Genomic DNA, 11,742 nt, shown 5'->3' with positions numbered 1-11,742 from the left:
GAACCTAAAAGGGTTCTTTGGCTGTTCCCACAGGAGAACCCTTTGAAGAACCCTTTTTGGTTCCAGGTAAAACAATTTCCCGAAATGGTTCTTCATGGAATCCAAAAGAGACCTGAAGACTTGTGTTCGCTCCCAGATCTAATATCTAGGCGTTTAGCTCAGTGGGCTAACTTGGTTTTGAGTGGTTAATCTGCCTAATTTCTCCACAGGCTGATGAGTTCCTGATCAAGGCGGTGCCGTTGGGGCTGGTGCGCAGGGTGCGTACACAGAAACAGACAAACTAGACATACAACATAGAATGCCCACTCAGATCACACCCTGACCAAACAAAACATATAAACATACAAAGCAAACTATGGTCAGGGTGTGACAATGTCAGCTCAGTCTGAAATTACCTTGAAATTTTAATTGTGCTACAGCTCTGATCTTCAGCGCTACAGATAGAATTGAGCCCTTACGCAACACATTTTACTGAAATGTAACAAATTTATTGAAATGAACATTTCTGAGAGTTTGGAAAGTTACTTTCATGGTATACATGGACTAGTGCTGTGCGACAGGTACTTTTTCCCCCCTGATAATGAATTTCATCCAATCACTCACTTCCCTCACTAGTAAAAAGCAAAAGCACCAAACAGCCAGTGTTTCACTAACAGCCATACTGCCTCAGGGAAGACAGTCATCCGGACCGGCCACGCCCAGTCTGTCTCTAATGGCCGTTCTCCAATGGACGCGCTTAAAGCAGTTAGCCAGCTGATGGTCCAGAATCCCATTACAATTTAGAGTTGTGTGTGTGTGTGTGTGTGTGTGTGTGTGTGTGTGTGTGTGTGTGTGTGTGTGTGTGTGTGTGTGTGTGTGTGTGTGTGTGTGTGTGTGTGTGTGTGTGTGTGTGTGTGTGTGTGTGTGTGTGTGTGTGTGTGTGTGCGTGTGTGTGTGTGTGTGTAAAATACAAGTAAAAGGCCTGTCTCATATTATTTTTAGATATAATCTATCATGTCTCGGGGGACAGGCGGCATCAATGGTGCCAGCTCAGACTCCAAGGTGTTTGTCAAGCTGTACGGGAAGAAGGGCGACCCCACAGGATCCTCCTGGTGGTCTCTGACAACGGCCTGAGTAACTACTATGAGACAGGGCAAACTGATCTCTTCACCGTCGAGACCTATGACATCATATAACTCTATTCTTTATGTTTTATAAACGTAGGAAAATACAGATAGAATACACTATCAGAAACCTAGAAACATAGATTATAGATTATAGTCATCTTATTTATACCAATTTATCCCTACAGTATGCAATTATAGTGTATGTGTTATGGGATTTTAAACTATAATGACTAAATTACTAAATGATGCATACATTTAACTTAGAATTATAACTAACAGAATTCTATGCTGTCTGATGAAGAATATGTTTGTACATAGGCAAACAGGAAGTGTTAACAGACAACTTGTGACCACTGTGAAACTAACAACAGGAAAAATGTCTCGTCCCCACCAAGGGAGGGGAGAAACCGTTGGGCTTGCAGTAGATTGTGTAACATGTGGTAGCATAAGATAAGCAATATGTATGTGTTGGAATTGAATTGAAAAGCAGCTTCGTCATTGTCCAAGAGGAGGAGGGACATTTTGTACGCTATGACGCCATGTGTGATATATAAACTAATGTACATGTGATTATGATCAGAGCTCTCGAGAATAAACGTCACTGACTATTTTTGACTGACTCCGTCTGTTTCATTTCCCCCAGAACCTTACAAACTCTGGGTACAGACGGAGTATTTTAATTGAATTGGTTAATGAATACATAAGAACTAAATTAATCTAACAGTATGTCTCAGTTTTTTGGAGTTGTGTGGTGCCTTAAACATCAGAGTTCTGGGTTTGATTCCTGATTGGGTCTCACAAACTGACAATGTTAACTGGATAAAAGCATCCATAATGACCATCAATCCCACCTTGATTCTTACTTCCTGATTTCTCTCTGTAGATCCACGGTCTGCTGATTGGCCACACTAAGGGTCTAGGTGCTGTTTGGTTCCTGGGCAGTGTGCAGATCATTGTGCCAGTCCATGGATAGCAATACAAGTTCCCAGCCACTGCTGGCTCTGTAAGGATGAGGCTGATGGGAAGATGGAGGTAGAGATCTACCCCAACGAGACTCTGAACATCGATAAACGTAACAGGATATTTACTAGAGTTTATGTTCTGAGACAATACATGCATTATACTGTACAGGGCAGTGGGTAGCCTAGTGGTTAGAGTGTTGGGCCAGTAACCGAAAGGTTTTTATTTTGAATCCCCGAGCCAACAAGGTGAAAAATCGATTGAGCAAGGCACTTAACTCTAATTGCTCAAGGGTCACCATTGATAATGGCCGACCCTGGCCATGACTTCACTCTCTGAGGGTGTCACAGGGAGAGTGGGATATGCAAAACACACATATTCCAATTCTCACATGCGTATTAACAGAAATAGGACAAATAAGCTTCACCCTTTTACCCGCCTACTGTGCCAGAGAATTCTATTATATCATGTTAAAGTTAAATGAATATATTTACAGTGTGTATTTATTTTGGCCAGAGCAGAGGTAATATTTATACACACTAGGTGCTGTACTAGAGCTTTCAAATACACTGAGGCATTTGTATACGCAATGTAGCTACCCAAGTTCTCTCAAGAACACCCAATGGAAAAAGTACAGGAATACTCAAAATGATAGAATACCTACATTGACACTGAATAAACCTGTAACCAGTTGACTTCACTTGATAAATACAGTTCTGTCCTGCAAGTGATGAACTCCTACTTGGTGATTATGATGGATTGTGGGGCATTAGCCCACTCTCCATCATCCTGCCATTGTCTAATTGGTTAGTGACATGTTGCTCTGCCCTCTCGTTTGCAGTGATAAACTATGAGATCACAGCGGTTACGGGGAGCATGCACAAAGGTGGCACCAACGTCAATGTGTTCTGTCAGATCTATGGAGAGAATGGCAAGACTGAGCTCATCTGCCTCAAGAGCCGCTCCTACCACTTTGAGCGCGGGACCACAGAGATATTTAAAGTCAGACACGGTCAGTGAACCAGTGGAAGTAGTCTACGGACTACACATTCGTTGGTTTCAAATTGTGGGAAGAAAAGTATTTTCCTTTTTGTGAATTAGTTGTATTTGTAAGGGCGTTCGTCTGTAGGAGGAAGAGAAGCGGACCAAAGCGCAGCGTGGTGGTTATTCATGTTTTAATAAATCACTATACATGAACAAACTAACAAAAACAAGAAATGTGAAAACGCAAACCAGTCCTATCCTGTGACAACAAACACAGTGACAGGAACAATCACCCACAAACACACAGTGAAACCCAGGCTACCTAAGTATGATTCTCAATCAGAGACAACTAATGACACCTGCCTCTGATTGAGAACCATACTAGGCCGAAAACATAGAAATGCCCCAAACATAGAAAAACAAACATAGACTGCCCACCCAACTCACGCCCTGACCATACTAAATAAATACTAAACAACGGAAATAGAGGTCAGAACGTGACAGTACCCCCCCCCAAAGGTGCGGACTCCGGCCGCAAAACCTTGACCTATAGGGGAGGGTCTGGGTGGGCGTCTGTCCGCGGTGGCGGCTCTGGCGCGGGACGCGGACCCCACTTCACCATTGTCTTAGTCCGCCTTATTGTCCGCCTCCCTGGCTTACTCACCATGACCACCCCTCTCAATGACCCCACTGGACAGAGGGGCTGCTCGGGACAGAGGGGCAGCTCGGGACAGAGGTGAAGCAGCTGCTCGGGACAGAGGGACAACTGCTCGGGACAGAGGGACAACTGCTCGGGACAGAGGGGCGATAGCAGCTCGGGACAGAGGGGCGATAGCAGCTCGGGACAGAGGGACAGCTGCTCGGGACAGAGGGACAGCTGCTCGGGCGGCCCCTGGCTGACTGACGGCACTGGCGGCCCCTGGCTTACTGGCGGCCCCTGGCTGACTGGCGACACTGGCGGCCCCTGGCTGACTGGCGGCACAGGCGGCCCCTGGCTGACGGGCGGCACTGGCGGCCCCTGGCTGACTGGCGGCACTGGCGGCCCCTGGCTGACTGGCGGCACTGGCGGCCCCTGGCTGACTGGCGGCACTGGCGGCCCCTGGCTGACTGGCGGCACTGGCGGCCCCTGGCTGACGGGCGGCACTGGCGGCCCCTGGCTGACGGGCGGCACTGGCGGCTCCTGGCAGACGGGCGGCACTGGCGGCGCTGGGCAGACGGGCGGCACTGGCGGCGCTGGGCAGACGGGCGGCGCTGGCGGCGCTGGGCAGACGGGCGGCGCTGGCGGCGCTGGGCAGACGGGCGGCCCTGGCGGCGCTGGGCAGACGGGCGGCGTTGGCGGCGCCGGGCAGACGGGAGGCTCAGCTGGTGCTGGGCAGACGGGAAGCTCAGCTGGCGCTGGGCAGACGGGAAGCTCAGCTGGCGCTGGGCAGACGGGAAGCTCCGGCAACGCTGGAGAAGAGGAAGGCCCTGGTAGCGCCGGAGAGGCGGGAGACTCCGGCAGCGGCGCCGGACAGGCGGGAGGCTCCGGCAGCGGCGCCGGACAGGCGGGAGGCTCCGGCAGCGGCGCCGGACAGGCGGGAGGCTCCGGCAGCGGCGCCGGACAGGCGGGAGGCTCCGGCAGCGGCGCCGGACAGGCGGGAGGCTCCGGCAGCGGCGCCGGACAGGCGGGAGGCTCCGGCAGCGGCGCCGGACAGGCGGGAGGCTCCGGCAGAGGCGCCGGACAGGCGGGAGGCTCCGGCAGAGGCGCCGGACAGGCGGGAGGCTCCGGCAGAGGCGCCGGACAGGCGGGAGGCTCCGGCAGAGGCGCCGGACAGGCGGGAGGCTCCGGCAGAGGCGCCGGACAGGCGGGAGGCTCCGGCAGAGGCGCCGGACAGGCGGGAGGCTCCGGCAGAGGCGCCGGACAGGCGGGAGGCTCCGGCAGAGGCGCCGGACAGGCGGGAGGCTCCGGCAGAGGCGCCAGACAGGCGGGAGGCTCCGGCAGAGGCGCCAGACAGGCGGGAGGCTCCGGCAGCGCTGGAGAGGAGGGAGCCCCTGTAAGGATGGGCCGGAGAGACAGCCTGGTACGGGGGGCTGCCACCGGAGGGCTGGTGCGTGGAGGTGGTAACGGATAGACCGGACCGTGAAGGCGCACTGGAGACCTTGAGAGCAGGGCTGGCACCAACCGCCCTGGCTGGATCTTCACCCTAGCCCGGCAGATGTGGGGAGCTGGGATGTAGCGCACCGGGCTAAGCACGCGTACTGGGGACACCGTGCGCACAACTGCATAACACGGTGCCTGACCAGCACCACGCCCGCCACAGTTAGCACTGCTAGGAGCACTGTAGTGCTGAGATGGCACAGGACGTGCAAGGCTAGGGAGATGCACAGGAGGCCTGGTGCGTGAGGCTGGCACAGTCTTCACCAGACCCCTCGCACGCACCTCAGGATGAGTATGGAGAGCTGACCCCGGTGCCATTAAATCCCTGACACGCTCCGTCGGGCGAATGTCGTGCCTCATGCACCAAACCAGCAAGTCCCTCATATCACTCTCCTCCAATTCCCCCATTAACTCCTTCACAGTCTCTGCTTCGCTCACCTCCAACACCAGCTCTGGTTCTGAGCTCCTCCTTGGTTCCTCACGATAAACGGGGAGAGTTGGCTCAGGTCTGACTCCTGACTCTGCCACACTCCCCCTGTGCCCCCCCCCAAGAAATTTTTGGGGGTGACTCTCGGGCTTCCATCCGCTCTGCCGTGCTAGTTCCTCATAATGCCGCCTCTCTGCTTTTGCTGCCTCCAGCTCGGCCTTAGGGCGGCAATATTCTCCTGGCTCTGCCCAGGGTCCTTTCCCGTCTAGAATCTCCTCCCAAGTCCATTTCTCTAAGTAGTGCAGCCTCTCCCACTGCTGCTTCTGCTGCTGCTGCTGTTGCTCCTCCTGCTGCTGCCTTTGCTGCAGCTGCTGTTGCTCCTGCTGCACCAGTCGCTTCTCCTGCTGCTGCTGTTGCTCCTCCTGCTGCTGCCTTTGCTGCTGCTGCTGTTGCTCCTGCTGCACCAGTCGCTTCTCCTGCTGCTGCTGTTGCTGCAGCCTCTGTTTACCACGCCGCTTGGTCCTCTGTAAGGGCGTTCGTCTGTAGGAGGAAGAGAAGCGGACCAAAGCGCAGCGTGGTGGTTATTCATGTTTTAATAAATCACTATACATGAACAAACTAACAAAAACAAGAAATGTGAAAACGCAAACCAGTCCTATCCTGTGACAACAAACACAGTGACAGGAACAATCACCCACAAACACACAGTGAAACCCAGGCTACCTAAGTATGATTCTCAATCAGAGACAACTAATGACACCTGCCTCTGATTGAGAACCATACTAGGCCGAAAACATAGAAATGCCCCAAACATAGAAAAACAAACATAGACTGCCCACCCAACTCACGCCCTGACCATACTAAATAAATACTAAACAACGGAAATAGAGGTCAGAACGTGACAGTATTCATGAAGAGCACAGCTGTCATTGGTTTTGAGAAGACTTAGCATAAAATCAGTCATTCTGCCATGTTGTGGAGCGATGAGGACAAATCTCTGAATAACCACCATTGGCCTGTCTTACAGTCTCTCACCCCTCAGATCGAGGTACTGAATGTGTGCAAATTATTCAAGATCTGCATTGGGTACGACGGTTCTGGTATGGGCGACGGGTGGTTCCTTGAGACGGTGGACGTCAAAGTGTCTCGCTATGGTGCAGAGGGAGGTGGCGAAGGAGAAGCCGAAGGATGACAAGAAGTAGAAGAAGGAGGAAGAAGAGCATGTGACAGAGCTCCAGGAGGTGGTGGAGAGCGTGACTTTTCCCTGTCAGCACTGGCTGAACCGTGACGAGGAGGATGGGGAGATCGTGGTGGAGCTCCTCCCAGAGGACCTCTGAGACCTGGAGGGCTTATGTATACATTAACATCTACGGAGAGATCGGCAACAAGGGCCGAGCGGAGACTCAGGAAGACCCAACAACCTGAACACATTTGAGAAAGGGCAGGTGAGACATCTGTCAAAATGATGATGATGATGTCAATATCTGAGTCGCTGTTGAACTACAACCTCTTTCCCATTGACCTAGCTGTTTGATCTTTGTGCACGGTCCCCTGTTGTTAAGAACCAAATAAATGTAAAACATTTAAACAATTATTGATAATTAAACAGGTACCTTTTTTATTAACCTTTTATTTATGCCTTTGAACCCTGACCTTTCCCGTGGTTCTTTGTGGGGTTCAGGAGGACGTATTCTCCATCCCGGGCCATCGATCTGGGCGTTCTGAAGAAGCTGAGGATTCGCCATGACAACAGCCAGCATCATGCCGCCTGGTTCCTGAACTAGGTGGAGATAGTGGACAACAAAGACAACACCACATACGGGAGGGGAGGAGGCAGGCACAGGATTACACAATAAGTGAGGATTATTAACCACTTTACTACACCATTTGAGATAATATTGCCATTTTCTATTTTATTATTACCACTTATCTACATTCTACACCATATGACACACCATACATGTATATCTATATGGCTAGGAAGGTGATTTATAGATAAATAGCTGGTCCAAAAAAATATATGCATCTCTTCCAAGACTGCCTGTATGTTTTGAGAAAAGGTGTGGTTTTTCAGGATATAAAAAGGTCTGCCCATTGGTCTAAGAAAACAACTGCACAGCTCCCCTTGGTGGTCAGAAATTGTATTTATGGGGTTATTATCAAGTCACAGACAGACAGTCAGACAGGCCTAGAATCCTGGCAGGCTAGGCTAGTGGCAGACACAAAAACGATGTTCTAGGTACTACTTCCCCTGTAAACGGTGGTTGGCACATTGACTGACAGATCACCAGGGAGCTGGTCTCTGTGGACAAGGCCTTTTATGAAGAATGGTGATGATGAGGAGGAGGAGGAGAAAGACTCCAGTTCAACACTCGTCCTGGAGCAGAAGGGTGATAAATACACACACAAGGGGCTAGAATTACAAATTGTTTGCTCCCATTAAAAATTTGGTGTATGTTCTATTCCTTCTGGAAAATAACAGATGCAAACATCTAGGCCTAGTTACCCACATTTCATTGTTCAGTATATCATTTGATTGAATAATATCAATGCATTATACCATGAATACATTCTTATCTGATTTGGTTGATCTCTCTCTGTCAGCCATGTCTACCACCTTCACAATGAGGGTAAAGACTGGAGACAAGAAGTATGTGGACACCGATGCCAACGCATTTGCCACCCTGTACGGCACAAAAAAATATATTTTGATAATACACACGTTTGTGTCTGATCGTGTGCATTTGAATATACTACTAACTATGCCATTTACTGCTGTGTGTTTCCACAGGCAGTTATGTGATACGAATACATAAAACAGAGAGGTTTCATCCGACACATTGGTGCGGCTGCCTTCTGGATTAACCGAGCAGTGTGTCAAGAAGCAATGGACAGAGCAGTGTGTCAAGAAGCAGTGTTTCGGTGCACGCATGGCTCTCGACCTTCGCCTATCCCGAGTCGGTACCGGAGTTGGAGCGATGGGACAAGACCGTAACTACCAATTTAGATATCACAAAAATGGGGAGATCACGAAAAAGACTGAGAGACCGACAGACAGACACACACACAGTCCTTGTGATATGATGTGTTATGCCTGTGCAGCGGCCGCAGCAGGCTGGTTCCTTGACTGGGTAGAGGTTGAACGCCCCGTCCCTGGGCCAGATGCTACGGTTCCCCTGTGGTCGCTGGCTGTACAAGGGAGAGGAAGAACGACAACGGGACTATCGTCAGGGACTTGTTCCCTGCAGACCTCCAGACTGATTTCGACAAACCATGTAAGAACCAACCTGCAACATGCTATACTTAGATAACCCATATTATAGCCTACTAGCCAGCATACCACTACCCTATACAGTTTTACTATCTTATATCATACCATATCAGGTCATATCTGACATACCAGAAATGCCAGTCTAAAGCACACTGTACTTATTGTAGATAATCCATATCTTACAGGACCTTATCCTACCAACTACCATGCCATATCATACCCTTGTTTCCCCTCTGTCGCAGTTGTGCCATACGAGAACAAAACCAGTGACCTGTTTGCAGCGGGTACAGATGCAGACGTGTTCGAGGTCGAGGCGGGGTGTGCACCCAGCAGAGGATTCTCTGTGTCAACAAGACATGTTCATCGTTGAGGTACAACCACACAGTAGTCGCCTATTAAAACACTGTATAGAGCAGACAGTTGAGTAAGGACTATATGGTTATTTAATGAGGATGATGGTGATGATGAAGAGGATGACAATATGGGTGATGATGCTCTTGATCCTCATGATGAGGATGATGTTTCTGTAACACCATGCAGTTGGAGGACATGGGCGATGTCATAGAGAAGATCTATAGTGGTCATGACAGCTGAGGGAGAAACTGAGGCTGGTGTCATTGTGAGCATTTTTAGGATCGCGGTTAGAGCAGACGACTGCTGAGAAAGAGAAAGATACACAGGAGAAAGGCTACTTACTCAGCTACAGATCTAGGATACGCTCACCATTCACAAATCCTAACCTTAACAATATGGGGGGAAAAGCACAAAACTGATCCTAGTCCAGTGTCAAAGATCAGAGCAATACTACACCCGTCTTCAGTAAAAAGAGACGGATGACATCATATTATAAATCAAAACAATACAATTTCTAGTCACAAGGTGGTGCTCTTCTCCTCACGGAGAGACCTGGTGTGTTTTCAGTCACTCACGCATTGCTGCTCTATCTCTCTAGGGGTCGGAGACTATCGTCTTCCCTTGTGAGTGTTGGCTGGCCAAGTCAGAGGAGGACGGAGAGACAGTGAGAGAATTAGTACCTTCTGACATCATAACGGAGAAACTACTACGAGACGGAACCCTGAAAGTCAGCGAGATTGAGGTGGAAGATGCACTGGAGAGTACATACACACAAACACAAGCGAACACATACGCACACGCACACACACACACACACACACACACACACACACACACACACACACACACACACACACACACACACACACACACACACACACACACACACTGAGGAGGAAGACTCAGTGGAAAGTACACATGCACACACATACACACCGGAGGCCGGCCATTACAGCAGAATGTGCCTTTTCGTTTGTCAGATTCTTTGTCTGCCTGACAGGTAAATGATGTGGCAGTTCTCTGCTCTAAATTGATGTCTTTCTCCGCTGCAGTCACACAGTGTTGGGAATTTGTTCCCATTTGGACACTTTAGCTCATTATTATGCTTTCTGTCTGTGGGTTATCTCAGTCTGTGTTTTCTGTTATCTGTGTCCACCTACAATGTGTCTGTGATGACGGCTGACGTTTACAAAGCGGGCACAGATGCCAACGTTTTCCTCACCATCTACAGAGACCTGGGCGGCACGGGTGAACACAAACTCTGCAAGGTTGAGACAAACAGCAACAAGTTTGAGAGGGGAGCGGTAAGAGACAGAACAACACACCATATCCATAACTAGGACTTTCTGTCATTTCTGGATATTATTTGTACTTGAGTAGGTTTATTGGCTTTTGCATCACAACATAAAAGGTAGTGATGTTGTTATACAATAATTGTACAGTGATATTAAGGCAATATAGAAGGAAAATACTAATTCATGTGTATTTTTGGATCATTCTAACAACTAGGCTACCTGGGGCGACAGGTAGCCTAGTGGTTAGAGCATTGGGCCAGTAACCAAAAGGTTGCTAGATCAAATCCCTGAGCTGACAAGGTATTCTGCCCCTGAACAAGGCAACCCACTGTTCCTAGGCTGTCAATGTAAAGAAGAATTTGTTTTTAACTGACTTGCCTAGTTAAATAAAGGTTAAATAAAAAATTATACTGCTTGTGCTAAATGTGCCTCCTATTTCAGGTGGATAAATTTTCCGAAGAGGCGGTGGACCTGTACCAGGTGTTTAGAATTAAGATTCGCCATGACAACAGCATGGTGAGTGCTGATTGGTACCTGGACCACGTAGAGGTGGTTGATGAGGATCTGTAGGAGGTCTTAGTGTTCGATGTAGGAGCGCTAGTTGTGAAGGAAAAGAGAGGACAAAAGCATCGAGAGAATGTTCTATGTCAAGGTACTGTGTTTGCGTGCCACAGTGTGTATACACCAATATATGTGTGAACTGTACTTCTACTAGGCAGGTCAGTTAAGAACACATTTTTTATTTACAATGACGGCCTAACAAAAGGCAAAAGGCCTCCTGCGGGGACAGGGGCCTGGGACAAAATTTTTTAAATAAATACAATATAAATATAGGACAAAACACACATCACAACAAGATAGTGTGTCAATGTGTGTGTGTGCATGCATATGTGTGTGTGAGTGCGTACACGTGTGTGAGCACACAGAACCCTGACAAAGTATGTGTTACCTGACCTGTATATTCTCACAGGGTTATGAGGGGGAGAGGGAGACTTTCCAAGGCAGGAAGAAGAGCTCAGCTCTGATCATGAAGAGTGTAGGCAGCAACATGAACAAGAGGAGTAATACGAATGAGGACATCCAAAAGAAGAGCACCAATAAATAAACACAATACGGCCAATATAAACCCACACACACAAGCACATAGAGAGTTGTGATAAAATGCTGTATTTCACCAGTTGCATACATTGCAATAAGCTGATTGATCA

General features: G+C 49.1%; 1 pseudogene; it reads left to right on the top strand.

The window, feature by feature from the left end:
• Window positions 1-993: 993 nt before the first annotated feature.
• LOC139388142 (lipoxygenase homology domain-containing protein 1-like) overlaps window positions 994-11,742 on the top strand; it is a 33,375-nt pseudogene continuing 22,626 nt past the window's right edge.

The sequence above is a fragment of the Oncorhynchus clarkii genome, chromosome 29 (assembly GCF_045791955.1).
Source record: "Oncorhynchus clarkii lewisi isolate Uvic-CL-2024 chromosome 29, UVic_Ocla_1.0, whole genome shotgun sequence".
In the NCBI taxonomy this organism is placed as follows: Eukaryota; Metazoa; Chordata; class Actinopteri; order Salmoniformes; family Salmonidae; genus Oncorhynchus; species Oncorhynchus clarkii.
Note: the sequence above shows the minus strand (reverse complement) of the source record. Positions and strands in the feature narration are given on the sequence as shown.